Below are 16,850 nucleotides of genomic sequence, written 5' to 3'. Positions count from 1 at the left end.
TTTTTCTTGTTTTAGTACATATTTTGAAGTTTTTATAACCAAGAGGAACACAGATTGTTCTTTAAAGATTCGTTTCTTCTAAAATAAAACAACGCATAGCTCTCATCACTGACTGAATGTAGTCCCCTCAGTTTTGAAATTGGAGACGAAAGAAGCAAATGTTTGTTTTTATTCTAATGCCCACTCTATTTATCCATGCAGAATTGCAGAAGCTTTCAGAGGCATTCATTTACATACCTATTTTGCCCAATGAGATCTGTAATCTTCCCATCTTCCCATACAATTTACAGAAAGTGGTAAACGCTTAGCAGGACGCTGAAGGGGCATCAATAAAAACATAATCTTATTGCGAGATTTATTCAGAATTAAATCATGGCTGTAATTATTCTTTGCCTTGTTCTTTCTGCATTTTCAAATTTTTTCAAAATGGATGAAATGCACCTAGAAGAAAGAAGAAAATTCGAATCATGGTTTCTAAAGTCCCAAGGAGTTCTGGCAGATTAAACACCACGAATTTCCTAGTCCAGCTCTCAAAACATACAGAGACATCAATAGCAATAAAAACCAAAATTTTGTCCTCCCTTCACAAGATGTTTTGTAATGATTGCTGCTAACATAATACTGTACTTATAGTGAAAACTGGTATTGAAACTGATAGTGAAAACTTAGTCTGTCTCCTATTACAAAATTAACACTTTAATTTTCTTTTTTATTTCATACTAATAATCCTAAATAAGAATCTTTCTTTTGAGCACTTGTGTGCCTACTTTTGTTAGTTACCAGAGAGCAGTAAGTTGCAATTCTTTTTTAGCTCCTATTTGACTCTCTCTCACACACACCACACACACACACAAACACACACACACAGACTCCCAGCACAGAGTTGTGTATCAGGGCACATGGTAATTTTCAATCAAGCCGTCGTTGACACTTCCTGGACAGTCATGGCGTTAGTTAGGCAATGACTCTCTATCTGTAATTCTTCAACTCATAAGGTTACAAAAAGAATACTTTTTCTAGTTCATACACTCAGACCCCAGGTTCCTACGGGGGGAAGATCAGTGTTGACCCCAGTGGCTTTGTCGTTCTCTGTATTTTCTTCAAGATCCAGCCCCCATCCATCAATAGAGAAGCTCCAAAAGACTTATATAAACATTTTTAAGTTCCCTATGAGATACATGCTTATTTTCCTGTTACTCATTCCCTATTCCCCAGAGCATGAGCCTTGACGACCTGTGTAGTAAAGTAGCCCAAGCTGTTTAACTGTCCAGATAATAATAGTAACTAATATTCTTATAATGCAAGGAGACAAGAGAAAGGATGATAAGTATCATTAGAATAAAATGCAAATTATATAACTAGGTCGCCAAAGACTATGCTAAATTTCTCCTGCCTTCTTATATAGACAACAGATGTTCTAGATTTTATGGTGTATCCATTGCATCATTCATTCTTTCGTTTATTCACTTATGCTTGTGTTTTTTAATTGAAAACCAGTAGACCTCCATATAATGGTTTTAGAGAGTGATGCGTGTGCTACTAATGTCAATATAACTATAATGAGATTAATTACTGTATCCTATTCTGAGGAGAGCTTGTCAGGTGGCAAGTGTCCTTCGATATGTAAATAACATGGAGTTATAAATCTCTGTATAACTAAGACGATAAGCACCTACAGCTACAAGAAGGACTAAGTTTATGCATATCCATGTAAGGAAGTCAGGTCTCATTTCTTTTCTTGCAAAGGAAATTACCAGAGAACCATTCTGCCTTGAAGAGTCCTATGCCTAGGAAACCCAAGCACATCAAATAGTTTTAACGCTCTTCATTGCACCGAGACACCTTCCTCTGGTATTTAGCACCCCACGATGTTTTGTCCTGTGCAAGAGCACACTTGGAACCAAGCTCTCCAAAGCCCAATCCTTGCTGTGCAGGGTCCCTTTTGAAGTGCTAGACAGGAAAAGAGGGTCACAAGCCTTGGCCAATTAAAGGTTGACTGAGTGGAATGTCTAAAGCATAGATGCATTTAGTCAAAATGACACAGGAGAGAAGGGGAACTGGAAAGCCCTGAAGATCTGTTGGATTTCATTGCATTGACTCTGAACCTCACGTAGCTCAGGATAGCCCGTGTTTTCTTTCGAATGAAACGTAATCCCGGATCTGGACTGCTGAAGTTAGAGAGAGTCAATGGCATTTTTTCCAGGATTATGATTTTAACCCTACTTCCATAGCTGAGCCTGAATATCTAGAATCTCTCTCTTTAAAATTCCCTCTTGCAAGTGGAATGAGACCTGCTTTATTTCCTCTGAAACATCATATACATTGAGATTTTTACAAAAGTGTTGCTGATACTACCAAAGTGGATTTTCTCTGTCCGAATTATCTACAATCATTAACTATATAATAACCACCACCAGCACGATAACTCACTTTGCACAATGAAAACTTTAATTAGGTTGGAATTGAGTCAGTTCTATAGTTTCTCAACAGAACCAACTGCATTTCAATGACAGGAAACTGTTGTGAGCTACAGATTATGCTCCATGTAATTTTTGAGTTCCCAAAAGGTCTCAGGTATTCTAAGAGGTGCTAGGTGAATCTATGTAATAAATCCCTGTAACAAATAATATCCTAAAGCAAAAAGATTTTAATACTTATGTTTGGAAGCTATATTTAAATATATTATACACGCTTAACCTCTCTCAAATGATGCCACGATTCAAGAGTGGCTCAGGCTTGAGCAGTATTTTATCTATTTTAATGAGGAGAATATAAATCCTTAGTTAAATAAAAAACAAGTAGAAGAAGCTCATCAACGTCAACAAGATCAGCACTGTGTTGACAGGCAATCAATAAATATCTGCTGCATGAATGAATGTCTGACCCTTTTTTACAGAGAACATGTACAAGTGCTAACAGCTGTCATTCTGTCTAGTATCGTACCATCTGCTCTCCTTGGAGTTCAACTTTGGAAACAATAAATGTTTTAAAATGCATGTTGGAGCCAGATGCATCACACTTGCAAGGCAGAACACCAGAAGCATTCTACCTACGTGCTTAAGAATGCAAATAAGCCTGCAGTCATAGAAATCAAATGCACTGGTAGCACCAAATCAAAATAGGCTGAAGCAGCTCTGCCTACCAAATGGAGGAGAATACTGTCTAAAGCGTAAAGTGGATATTCCATAGGAATATAGGAATTACAACAGCAAGCAAGCATTCAAGAATTTAGGGTTAGCCTTCAACAAAAGAAAAAACATCATCCAATGCACTAGATGGAAAGCCCATAAGCAAATAGAGCTAGTTTCTAATACTTGAATATAGCTTAATTTGGTTAACTTTATTAATTTGCCTATCTGCAAACAAAAATAACTTTTTCTGTTTTCCAGGTCTCTTTCTTCTAACTGGTTCAAATAAATAGACAAATAACTTTAACTCCTACGGTGCTTCCTAACAATTCACAGCCTGGGAAACAGGCAGAAAAACAGGGTTAGAATTTTGTTTTTTTCAGGGTGGAGAGCAAATTTTCATAGTGTCACGTGGACACACAGGTGAAGCTGTGCTTGTCACTACCTACATGAGCAAAGTGGAACACAACCGTTTGTACACTTGTTCACAGCATTATTCCTAGTAGTCCAAAAATGGAACTAACTCAATGCCCATCAACTGATGAACAGATAAATAAAACATGGTCTATCCATACAGTGGCAGAGTATTCAACCATAAAAAGGCATGAAGGACTGATGCAAGCTACAACCTGGAGGAACTTCAAAGACATTATGCTAAGTCAAAGAGGCTAGTCACAAAAGAGTAAATGTTATGTGATTCCATTTATATGAAATGTCCAGAATAGGCAAATCTATAAAGATGAAGTCCTTTAGTGGTTGCCTAGAGCTGGGATGGGAAGGAGTGACTGTTAATGGGCAGAGGGTTTCTCTGCAGTGGAGGGAGGATGAAAATATTTTAAACTAGATTGTAGTGATATTTGCACAACCCCATGCATATACCAAAAGACCTTGAATTGTATACTCTAAATGAGTGAAATGTGTGGTATGTGAATTATATCTCAATAAAGTTGTTTTTCAAGAAGCAGAAGGAAGGTTTGAAGAATTATCTGGGCTTAGATCTGTTATTTGAAAGCACAATTATTTAATTACTTTTCTACACAAATCAAATTCGCTAGAAAATTACCTTCAGCTCTTTTTTTTGATAACGTGATTCCTGTATTTCAAAACTATTTTTAAACTTTTTTAAATCTCCCTTTGAAAAAAATCTGAAAAAGTTACAAAATGTGACAGACATTTTAAATAAATTATGTCAAAGTAGGATAACCAAAAGTGATACCATCATCACAATTGGCATGAAATTATCTTAATGTTTTCTTCCCCATTCCCTCGCTGTTGCTCTTGTTCTGTTCCAGTGCTGTAATAAGTGGCCTCAACCGTTCCAAAAGGAAGTTTGCTTTCATGCTCGTCAGCATTACCCTGAAGCTAATCATTTACCTTGGGGGTTGTCCAAAAATGATTTCTTTTCAGGATAAGTTAATAAAATCTAAAACAAAACTGTTATGCTCTGTCACCCACCAAAATACTCTGGAGTAAAAAAGAACACTCAGTTGGTCGACTGTCCTTGCACAATGTCACTGTCAAATGAATTCCATAATGGACAACTCGGAACTGTAACTCCGTAATCCCAAGAAACTCCCACCGGCTCCTGGTCCCTCCCCCGCACCTTCTAAAAGGTTCAGGAAACAGCAATCACAGCATCGACAGCTGGCTCTAACTTGCAGAAGACCCATATGTGCTCCTTGGTCTTCTCCTTAAAATCATCCTAGCTTTTGAAGCTTGAAGATGCTGTCTTTAAGCTGCAATTTTCCTATGCCTGTATTTTCTGCCATGTCTTTTTGGCAGAGACACAAACTGGGAAACATAAACAGGAACTACCTCAAGTAACAAAAATTGTATGTCGCCATTGGCTCCACAGAGAGCTCCAAATCTCTGAAATGTGGCAGATCTTTTCCCACAGGAAGGTCTTAATAACTCCCGGCGTATGTCTGTACCGTCTCTGTATCCACGGTTTAAACTCCATCTCTGACTAACAAATCAGGCGAGTTCTCCAAAACTGATTCATAAAACAGGGAAACTCTATGCTCAACAGAGTTCCAGAAGTTCATCCGTGAGAGTGAAGCCGCAGTAGGAAGGAAGACGTGAAGCATCACGGGTCTTGATTGAAGATTGCGCCCCAGGCCGGCTGAGCCAACCTCACGCTGTCCAGGTGACAGGGACGCTGGAGCTGGAGCGAGGCCTCCGCCGACTCCCCTCTGGAGCTATCAACCCAAACGAGTGCCAGGAGCAGTTATGAGAACCTGGAGCTCTGCTCAGGGGCACAAAGGCAGGGCCGAGGAGAGCACTCCCCCCTGCCCCCGCGAGCCTTATCTTCCCCTTCAAAAGACAGCCATTTTCAAACATAATCACCTAAAAGTATCCACTATCTTTCCAACGAACTTAAATGTTTAGAAATATAAGCCCAGCATATTCTTCATTTTCAGCGTTTTATAAAGAGTTTTGCATAATAATCATATGCAGGCCAAATGATTTGCAAAGAGTAAAATTTGAAAAGAATCTTAGGTAAGAAAATTGAACAAGAAAATCCAATAACAGCTAAAAATATGTTATTATTAAACTATTAGGTTTTGCTTTTGTGAAGAGAAATGTCATAATATTGTTTTTATTTGTTCAAATAAAACCCACCTGACACTCTTGCAAATGTTTAGGAAAAGAAAGTCCATCTCCCCTTATATTTATCATTTCTCTCAGCATCCCTGCCGTCTACACGCATATAACGGGGTCATCTTCTTGAACGACTTACTTTACTCATGAAATGTAAATGATATCTGGAAATAAGTCCATTGCAAAATTATGTTACCTGGAATCTTTCTAGTAGTTTATTTGATTATCATCAAAATAAAATGAGTGAGATTTCCTGCTTTCTTCAGATTTGGTTTTGTTTTGTTTTTTGCTTCAATAACGGTTTGAGAAGGAAACGGAATAATTCTGTTTTACTTTAGATCCTCTGAAGTTTGCTTGAAGACCTGCTGGACCCCTGTACAAAAGCTGCCTGTGGACCAGTCCTGGGCCTCACACTAATTCCGCAGACTTTGGGAGTCAGGGCTGCGCGGAGCAGAGGCGGGGAAGCAACATGCAAGAGATAGCAATCATCGGGTCTATAAAGTGGTTCCACATCGTCCCGCCCAGCACTCAGGATTCACCGTAATTCCCGGTGTTAGCGCTCGCTCAGCGAGCGACAAGTTGACGGGGCAGAAGAAGGTGGGGAGGAAAATGACCCTGGAAGCAGAGTGTTGGTTTTACACCCGCTGGGTATCTGTTACAAGTGAATTTCCTCTGGCGCCAGCAGGTATTTTGAGCAGGCCTCCAGAGGGATCCCCGAGGGGAAGGATGGGAGTGAGGGAGAGGCAGCTCTAAGTGTGGGCATCAAAGCTTTCACGATCTCGGAGGAAATCGGTGAGATCCGGATTGATTGGCTCAAAGGCTGCAAGTGGGCTACGGAAGATATTTGGAATTTCTGAGGCTTAGAGAGGCAGGGGCGGGGGAGGAGAGGCAGGGAGTGAACAGGATCCCAGGGAAGAGAGACCTTCCCCAGGCCAAGGAGGTAAAATTCCAGACAAACCCGCAAGGAAGAGGAGAAGCTCTCTCCTGGCTTTTTAGCCCGGCCGCAGCTCGTGCCAGCTCTCTGGGCTGGGCGGCCCCCGCTGCCAGGGGCCCCGCGTGGCGGCAGGGGAGACCGAGGCTCGGGCTGTCGCCCCCTGGGGTCTGCTAGGCCGCGCCGGGAACGACCACGGCCCGCGGGGCACTGGGGAAAAGGGGCTGGATTTATTTGCACTAGTCACTCCAAAGGGCTGGGGAGACAGCTATTTATCCGATGCGGGACCTTGACAAATGGACTGGACAGTGCGAGAGAGGACAGTCCCTCTGACCCGGGGCCGCGCTGGGGCGGAAGGCAGGGCCCTCCCACCTGCTCCCGACCCCCCGGGCGCATCGCGGCGACAGGCGCGTCTCCACCTGCGGCCAGGGGCCCTCTCCTGGCTGGAGGGGCTCGGCTTAGACGCCGGCCCTTCCGCGGAAGGGCCGGCCCCCTCTCCGGCGGCACCTTCTCCCCAGGTTCCCGGAAGGTCACCAAATCTGCGACCTGGCCGGGTTGCCCTGGAGGTGACCCAGTCCTGAGTTCACACTGGAGGATCCACCTTGGTAAAAATCATTTAGTCTGGCAGCATCCGGGTCATATATCAGAGAGGTCGTTTAAAAGTCTTTTCGAGTTTTTTGAGAGAACTGACAAATGATTTGAGCCTGAAATTTAATTCCACGTAATATGAAATGCACTCATAATGTGCTTACTGGTTCTTAACTGAAGATAACTCAGCGCCTGGTGTCACTGATTCTCCAGAAGATCTGATCAAAAGCCGACGACTCTTGCCTTTGCAGTGCATAGCCTGACGACAAGAAAAGAGCAAACCACTGCCAAATTCACTCTTTCTATATTCCAGAACTTAGTGTATTTCTTAGAATGTATTTCTGTCGTTAATATGTAAAGTGCTTTGCGTATTAAAGTCCTTTAGAAACAAAGACATTTGTACTAAATATCGACCAACAAAGATAAATAGGTGAATTTCTAACTTGAAATGCAATCAGGAGGAACTATTTTTCCAACAGCACATTGCTTTTAATGTAATTCAGTTTTGCCAAGGCTGCGTTATCTTGTAGCCCGAATATGTAAGGCTAGATCCCTAAATACGGAATTCTGAACAGGAACTCAGACTATTGATAACAAGTAAACAATCACTTTGCTTTCAGGATCGGAAATAGCACTTTTTGGACAATCTCGAAAAAACTCTGCATCAAGCAGTGATGTTAATTTCTTTCATTGTTCGCCTTTATTTTGGTTAAAAACCTAAGACTGAGAGAGTAATTTGAATAAATTCTTTCTTATTCAGTAAAAGAAATCGAAATCGGATCCCACCAGTTAAAAAGATGAAAGTTGAGTGTGGCCAGAAGATGAGGGTTTTAGCCCTTTTGATGGAGACTATTTGAACCTGAAAATTTTGCGTGGCTATCTATCTTGCTAAAAGTCAGGGCGAGATAAAGTGTAATCTGGCTCTGATTTCTGCTGGAAAGAAAACATTGAAATGACTGCTCATTTATCACTGGAGCCGCCCTCCCCCTCTTCCACCTTGGTTTAATTGACAATGTAACACCGAGCTGTTTGTGTCTTCCCTTGACTGTTGGAAATGAAACCAACCCCGGTGAAGGCAGAGTTCTAAATTACCGGGTTTATTCTGTAAAGAAATCATAAGGAAAAAGTATAGGAAGTGGTTATAAAAACTCTACCCTCAGCAAGAGCAGTGGAGAGGCATGCAAATTCTGTGATGACTCATAAGGTTTTCCTTCTTGTCTGACTGCTTGGAGAATCTGCATAGGTAACCCTGACCAAGGGGAGCTTATTCCTAAACTGATTGCAGGAATACCTACTCTTGTGATTATGGGAATTAAAATGATTGCATCGTCTGTGTCCAGTCCAGACAGCTATTTTAGCCAAATAGACGCAGCATTTATTTCCTCTAAATACATCTCTAAAATCACAACAGAAAAAAAGTCAGTATGCACATATAATAAAATTCAATCTCAATTGTAATCATTTATATAATATTAGGACAATAATAGGATACCTTTTCTAATGGTCTAATTAGTCAGGATTTCTTAAAATGGTAATAGCCAATTTCGACAAGAGTCCAATGGAACAGCTACTCCCACAAAAACTGCTTGAGAATGTATAAATTAGAACAACCTAAAAATGTCCAAAAGTGTTCTTTAAGCGACTTTGAAATATATATACCCTTTAATCTAGTAATTCTATTTCAGGAATGTGTGCTATGGAAAGAATTAAGATTTGAATTAAGATGCACAAAGATTTTACTTAAGGGATATTCGTAATAACAAAAAGCTGGAAACAGATATATACATGAAAAATGATTTTGCCATTCAGTTATGTCATAGGAGAACATTTAATGACATACAGAGATATTTACAGCATGTAAGAGAAACTGGACTACTATAAAATATAATTCAATTCTTTGTGAAAAAAATTTATTCATAGAAAAGATTTGGGAAGATATATATGAAGGTGGTTTATCATAGGGGTGTGGTATTCTACTGTTTTGTTCAAAAGCTTTATATTATATATATTTACATATATATAATTTTAAAATAAAAAAACATTGTGCAATGAAAAGTAAGTCTTCCCTTTCATTTCTCTTATCCATGTTGCTATTTGAGTTGTTGTCTTCTTTCATACTGGTTTGTATAATTCTTAATAGATTAAGGAAATGAGTCCTCTTTCTGTCACATATTTCCAAATATTTTCCCTATTTGAAATCTGTCGTTCGATTTTGTCTATGTTTAAAGCACGTGTGGAAGCACATTGATCCATCTTTCACTGCTCTCAGGGTCTATATTTGTTTGGGGCGCCCCCTCACCTACACGCACACACACACTACATTTTTTAAAAGCTTCTCACTTTTCTTCTAGTAGTTTTATAGTTTTCATTTTGAACTGTCTCTAGTCCATTTAGAATTTATTTGAGTTAAAGAAGTAGAGATACAGCCTCTTTGTCCTAACACAATTTTTTAAGGAATATATTTTTTCCTTGATCTAAAATATCACCTTTTTCAGAAATTAAATTTTCATTTACACTTGGATTTCTGGACTCTTTATATTATTCCAGTAGTGTGTCTGTGTACTCAGGTGTCAACACACAGTTATTTAAATTAATATAAATTTATAATATATTTTAATATAGGCTACTACTCCTCCCTTATAACTTTATTCCTTATTCTTTTTTTGGAATGTTCCCAACACTATAAGCTCCTGTACTTTCTGTATATTTTTATTGATATGGCATAAAATTTATTAATTAAATAGGGAGAAATGATGTCTTCAAAATATTGAGTCTTCAGATCAAGAACAACATATGTTTTTATGGGGGATTTTTATTTCTAATTTCTTTAAATATTCCTCAGAAAGTTATATAGTGCTCAGGAGGAATTATATTCTACTGGCTAAGAGTATAGGCTCTCAAGCTTATCAGACCTTAAGCAAGTTACATAAACACTTTGTATCTCCATTTTCCTGCGTGTAAAACAGAAACAATAATTGCACCTGCCTCAGAGAGTTGTAATAAGAATCGAATGAGTAGCTTCATTCAAAGAACTTAAAACAGCCTCTGGCAGTAGCAAGCACTCAATAAGTATTTCCTATTACTAGATGTTGTACGTAGCTTTTTCAAGTTTTTCCTAAGTATTTAATCTTTTGCAGTTGTTACTGTAAATGGAATCTTTTCTTCTTTTTTAATTTTCTAGCAGGTTGTTAGTCCTATTAAGAAAATTGTTAATTTTGCATGTCAATTTACAAATTGCATTCATTAGGTCTCTTATTCTTTCTATAGCTTTTCGCTTGGTTCTCTTCAATCACCCAGGTATGTCATTTTATCATCTGAAAACAACTATAAATTGTCCTTCTCCTATGCAGTTTTACTGTTCTTCCTCTTGTTTAATTGCCTTGGCTAAGACTTCTAGAACCAGAATGAATAATAGTAGAGATAACACAAAATTTTTGCCCTTGACTTCAGTAAGAATGTGTCCAGTGCTTCATCATGTATTTTATCACATTACAGAATTTTGTTTAACTATATCATAATAAGATTTTTTAAATGAGTGGATGTTCAATTTTGTCAAATGACTTTAGCTCATATAGACATGTCTGTGGTTTTTTAATGTGACTTATTAACATAATGAATATATTAGTAGAATTAGTAGAATTAGTAGTAATAATATTAATATTAGTAGAATTCCTAATATTATACACTGTATTTGTACATATAAAAGCGTGAGTACATTTCTGTGTATCCTATTAGTCTGTCCATATACTACTTAATTCTACTTATTTATATTTTGGTTAGGATTTTTGCAAAGGTTTACATGAAAATAAACTAGAGTTCTTGGGTACGGTGAATGGCTGTTATGAGTTCAAGTACACTAGCATTTTTTTTGGTATGAATATTATACTCCTTGCATGAAAATAATTTTAAAGCTCTTTCTTTCTATCCTCTGAAACTGTTTGAGTAATAATGGAGCTATCCGTTCCTTAGAGACTATAGAATTCCATGATAAAATTATCTAGGCCTGTTGCTTTTTGGTGGAAAGTCTTGACAACTTTTCAATTTCTTTTAAGGACTAATAGATTCTCTGGTTTGAGTTTTACTACATCATATTTTTCTACAAAATCATCAATGTTTTCATAGAGTTGAGCAAAGTAATCTCTTCAGATCATTTGGATTCTGTGGTTATCTATGGTCACTTTCCCATTCTCGTTTCTAATTTAAAACTTGTTTAACATGTAAGAACAATATTCACACTTACATTGCTCAGCTCTCATTTATTAATCAAATGGCAGTTTAGCAAAATGCTTTACACAGTCTCCTTGATATCTTCTTGTTTAGCTGCTCAATAACCTCGTGAAATCAGCTATGGGTTACTCAATGCTTTGTATGAGCCAAGCTCTTCAAAGCAGATTTGACACGAACGGTCCCTTTTCATCTTCACAATAGGAACTGTTGGTACCCTCTGCTTTCCAGGTGGAGAAATGGAAGCCCAGAGGGGTCAAGTAAGTTTTCCAAAAGGGAGTAGCAGATTTCAAACATTGATAGTCTGACTCCAAAACCTATCTACTGTTAACCCTTATAGTGTACACCGTTCTATCTACCATGTTAGCCATACAAGTGAGCTCAAAATACACAAGCGCTAGCATGTGGTTTAGAAAATTCTCTAGAGAAACAATTCTTGTCTCCATAGCAGATCACAGTAAGTTTTCATAATATCAGGCCATGAGAAAAGGCATGGAAGACACTACTCCTTTGTAAATATTTGAAATACCACATCAGCATATGTGCCATGCTCAACTATCTCCCACCAAAAACTAGTATTGGTCTTTACTCTTAAAAGCAATAAAATCAAAGGGTTTTAAGCAGAGAAGTGAATTGATTAGATTCGTGTTTCCAAAGATCACTCCGGCAGCGTCATGAAGAATGGTTAGAGGTGAGCAAGAAGGGATGTGGGGAGACCGCTTGAACAAATCCAGTTGAAGTTATCAAGGTGAGGGAAGGGGTAGCTTGACACTAATGTTGGCTGGGAAGGTGGAAGAGGTGGATGATTTCACGGCTTTTGAAGAGGTGGAATCAACTGAATTTGGTGATGGATTATCCTATATGGAAGGTGAGAGAGAAAGAAGTGTCAAGAATCAGTCCTCTGTTTCTGGCTTCTGCAGCTGCTGCCGCTGCAGAGGATGAGGCTGGCTTGCTCTGTGTCCATGGCCTGGGATCAAAGATACCCTTGGGAACAGGATTACCTCAACTTTGAGACTCATGAAAATAGGAACATAATTAATAAGTTAATATACATATTGCTATAATTATTATAAGTATATATACATTACAATGATACCAAACCATGTCCCTGAAATAATTTGAGTAATTATAAAAAGATGGATTCCCCAAGAATCCATCTCTGAGAGAACACCATTTCATCTGATAAAGAAAGGCATTCAGAATTTCTCCCCTAAGAAATATTTCTACCAGAAGAGGGTAATTAGGAAGCAGTGGGAGACAATGGAGAAATATCAATCAGAAAAACCTGGATTCCAGCAACTTCTCCCTGCTTCTGAATGAGTGAACTTGGGCAGATAATCTTGCCAAGTATTAGTTTTATGTCTGTAAAGGAAGACAATAACATCTACCTATAAACATTATTGTGAGGATTAAGCGTGACGACACATGTCAAGCAGTCAATCCACCTGGTACACAGTAGTTCTTTCCCTTCAAATCAGAAGTTTTTCAAATGACCACATTTGCTTTTAATAAACAAGTAACTCCTGAGAGTAAGTCAGCCAGTCCTTCACACCTTGGTGCAAATTACTTACTGCCTTTTAAAAAAAATAACACTCTTGGAGGCTAATATTGATGAAATGAGTTTGTAATCTTATAAATTCTTAATATCTAATGCAGAAAGAATTACTACAAAGGAGTATACAAACCTGTATTTCTATAAAATTACCAAGTGCATTGAAGAAACATAAAGTGTGATTTGGTCACAGAGAAATGTGGTCTTTTAAAAGGCATAGGACACAGGTATTTTTCTAATATATTCCTTTGCTTTGAATTTCTTTAAATATCATATGGTAGAAAGGCATTCTTAGAGTTGCATAACAGAGCTTAGCAGGTCCATAAAAATTATAACAATACATGTCTAATTCTGTTATAATAATCTTAAGAACTGCTCAAATATTTTAGTTACCTTGAAATTGATGTTTTCATTATTGTCTATTAAAATCCATAAATTAATGCCATGGCTTTGTAGTCATTTCATTATATTGAGACTTTCACGGTAAGTGGGTTTGCTCAAACTCATAGCATTGGACTGATAGCCTACAATTCCCTAAAAGGTCATGTTGCACAGACTATAATGATTAATTTCTCTAGAAACTTTAGGTTCAGATATAATCTAAACGATCAGAGAAATAATATATTTTACTTAGAGAAAAGAGAAGAAAAAGAACCATAATCCAGAGCTTACTAGAAACACAAGATAGAGTGTGTAACAGTAAGAATTAATACTTATCGAGCACTTAGGATGTGCTAGTTTGTGTGTGTGTATGTGCGTGTGTGCGTGTGAGATCTCACTTCATCCTCACAACAATCCTATGAAGCTTAAAGAGGTTAATAGTGTTCAAACTTACACAGCCAGAGAGAAAAAGAACCGCGATGACCCTTCCCCTGGCTCCAAACCTAATGGCGTTCTTCCACCTCTCATAGGTCCCCATCTCTCCGCAGCAGCCAGTTCACTGAAAGAAGACAAGAGTCGCAATAAACTAAGGACTGCTTCAGAGCTGTCTATCTTGCAGTCAAACAAACTCAATTCTTTTATCTGGAGCACAAATTTAAATCTTTTAAATAGATTCACTCAGAGATACGCCTGAGTTCAAAACATGTGTGAAATGAAAGGAGAAAAAAAAAAAGCCCATCCTACATTGCATCTGCTGATTGGCGCTTTGCAAGCACAGCCCACAGCCCTAAACAGCGTGCTGTGGCCAGCTAAGCACCTTGCATTCCAACCTGACGAATAAGGTGGAGATGAAGATGAGCGAGAGTCAGGTGAGTGATAAAGTGCACAGGGCCTTGTATGTTACTCGACTCACAGAAGGCTCTAACAAACGTTTGCTGAATGAAAAAAGGATCCTGAAGGACTGACGAGGCGCGGGTTGTTACAAGTGTTGATGGCGTCATTTTATACATTTCGGGAGTGGCCTGCTTGGACAGGAATAATCCCCGTTGTTTGTACTCTATACATTGATCAGTTTATTGTTTTTACAGTTTTATTAAAAGAAAACACTATTACGTGACTAAGAAATCAAAACCTACAATTTAAGAAAAAAGTCTTCAACCATTTCAGCAATGATTTCAAATTTACTTAATCAAAATTCTCACATTTAATTGAAATCACAAATCTAACACAGTAGGTATATTTAAACACCTCAAACAGCTTACACAATAATTATAAAACTTCTTCCTATACTGAAACGGATTAAAATGTATTAATACCTTGAATTTAAATTTGCTCCTTCATCATCCCTATACTTATTCTCAGTTTTAAAATTATTTTCCAGGCTCTGGGCAGACAGTAGTGAAACTATTTAACAACCAGCACTGCTGACGAAGCAGACCTGCACGCCTGTGGTACTGACGCTCCTGAGCTCCCCACCTCCTGCCCCGTCAGTCAGTCATCCCAGGCATAACCTCTTAGGAGCTAAATCAGGGGAGATCTGTGGAAGTGCAAGGGAGGATGGAGGAGGTTGGGGTATTTACTGACCTGAAGGGAAGTATTTCAATGTTAACCACTGGTATAGCCATCGCTGTACTTACCAGCTGAGTACCAGCCTTTCTTATGATAAGGCTACAACACTCAGAGAAGAAAGGCTATTTTTTCAGACCAGCCAAGGTTAACCTGGGTTATTAGCCAAGTGACCAACTGTACAGAGACAGTGTGTATTCACACCATCCAAGACGACTTGAACCCTAACCAAAGGTTATCTGATTGGCCCCTTTTGATGGTTGGATTTTGGCTACCATAAACTTGCAAAGAATATGGGGCTCTGATAGGTAATTTTGGGGTTTTGAGGAAGATTAGCAGCCAATCCTCCTCTTTTTGCTGAAGAAGATTGGCCCTGAGCTAACATCTGTGCCCATCTTCCTCTACTTTATATGTGGGACACCTACCACAGCATGGCTGGACAAGTGGTGCATAGGTCCTCATCCGGGATCCAAACCGGTGAATCCCGGACTACCAAAGCAGAATGTGCAAACTTAACCGCTCTGCCACCAGGCCAGCCCCACTGACAGATAATTTTCGCTATCTTACAAGCTTAGTTATTTTCTCTATTTGTTGCTTGCTTTTTAAGTTTTTTTTTTTAAGGTTTTGCTTTATTATCATTATAAAACCTTATTTTCATCCTCTTGCATAACTTGGGCCTGGACTGGTTTGATCAAGCTGGAAGCCTCTGAAAAGTCTGGTTCTCTGTAATCCCAATTCTTCCTTCTCATCAACAATCAGTGTTGACACGGAGAAGTTAGTTTGCAGGAGAAAGGAAAGAACTTAGTCTTGTACATGCTGCCTGTGAGACACATTCATATGGAAATGACCAGGAATCATATGAAAATTCATCCCAAGCTTTCAGGAATTGAATCCGGAGTAAAGACATAACTGGAGAACCAGGCGTATAGAAATGCCAGTGAAGACTTGCAACTGATTGGGATCATTAGATGTAAAAGGAAGAAATGAGAAAACTAGCAACAGAACCTTGAGAAATGCCCATATTGAGGTGATTTGTGTAAGAAGACAGTGAAAACAAAACAAATGATCAAAGATAATGTGAAGACAACATAAGGTACGTATGTCACAGAATCCAAGCAAAGACAAAATTTTAAAAAATATATACAGAGGAAAGTGATATCATTGTGTATAATAACAAGAACAAAATGTTAATAACCTAAATGCCCATCAATCATCAAGTGATTAGATTACGATTCTGTAATACCATAGACTGTTACACAACCATTGGAGTAAGGTAGACCTATGCTTGCTACCATGGAAAGATTTCCAAGTCATATTGTTAAATTTCCAAGTAAATCACAGATATATATATATAGAGAGAGAGAGAGAGTAATTCCAAATATGCAAAAGGAAAATAAAAAGCGTTGTATAATACATATGTAAGATATATATTCAGGCACATTTCTGTATATCTAGATCCATCAATTGATCAAGCAATCGATAGAGAAATATAGATAGAATAGAGTATTTGGTGGACTTTCAGGTTGACCACCACTCTGGAGAAGAGGGCTTGGGGAAAGTGTGACGTAGGACTTGTGTATTTTGATTAAGGTACTTTTGCTTTGTTTGAGGCCTTACAATAAAACTATGCTTATACAGTACTTGGATACAATGGTAATAAACTATGTATAATTTTTTATAATAAACCAATAATAAGCCAGCAACCAATGCTGTAGGAAGAAACCAAAGGGGATGAAAACCAAGCGGAAGGCCACTGTTTTTATCACTAGAAATTGGATGGAGGCCTTAAAAGAGCAAGTTCAGGACACTGGTAAGGAATGAGTCCTGATTACAAGGGTGAGAATAAGCGAAAGTGGCAGTCACAGGTATGTCTGACTCA

At 38.5% G+C, this 16,850-nt stretch overlaps 1 long non-coding RNA gene across 1 annotated transcript in view; it reads right to left on the bottom strand.

The window, feature by feature from the left end:
• Positions 1-262: 262 nt before the first annotated feature.
• LOC124247403 (uncharacterized) overlaps positions 263-16,850 on the bottom strand; it is a 36,044-nt gene continuing 19,456 nt past the window's right edge. The window contains exons 2-3 of the long non-coding RNA XR_006890716.1: positions 13,860-13,964; positions 263-441 (exon numbers count right to left, since the gene is read on the bottom strand). This is a non-coding gene — a long non-coding RNA (uncharacterized LOC124247403). The remainder of the gene's footprint in view (positions 442-13,859; positions 13,965-16,850) is intronic.

Source organism: Equus quagga, chromosome 11, assembly GCF_021613505.1.
Source record: "Equus quagga isolate Etosha38 chromosome 11, UCLA_HA_Equagga_1.0, whole genome shotgun sequence".
In the NCBI taxonomy this organism is placed as follows: domain Eukaryota; kingdom Metazoa; phylum Chordata; class Mammalia; order Perissodactyla; family Equidae; genus Equus; species Equus quagga.
Note: the sequence above shows the minus strand (reverse complement) of the source record. Positions and strands in the feature narration are given on the sequence as shown.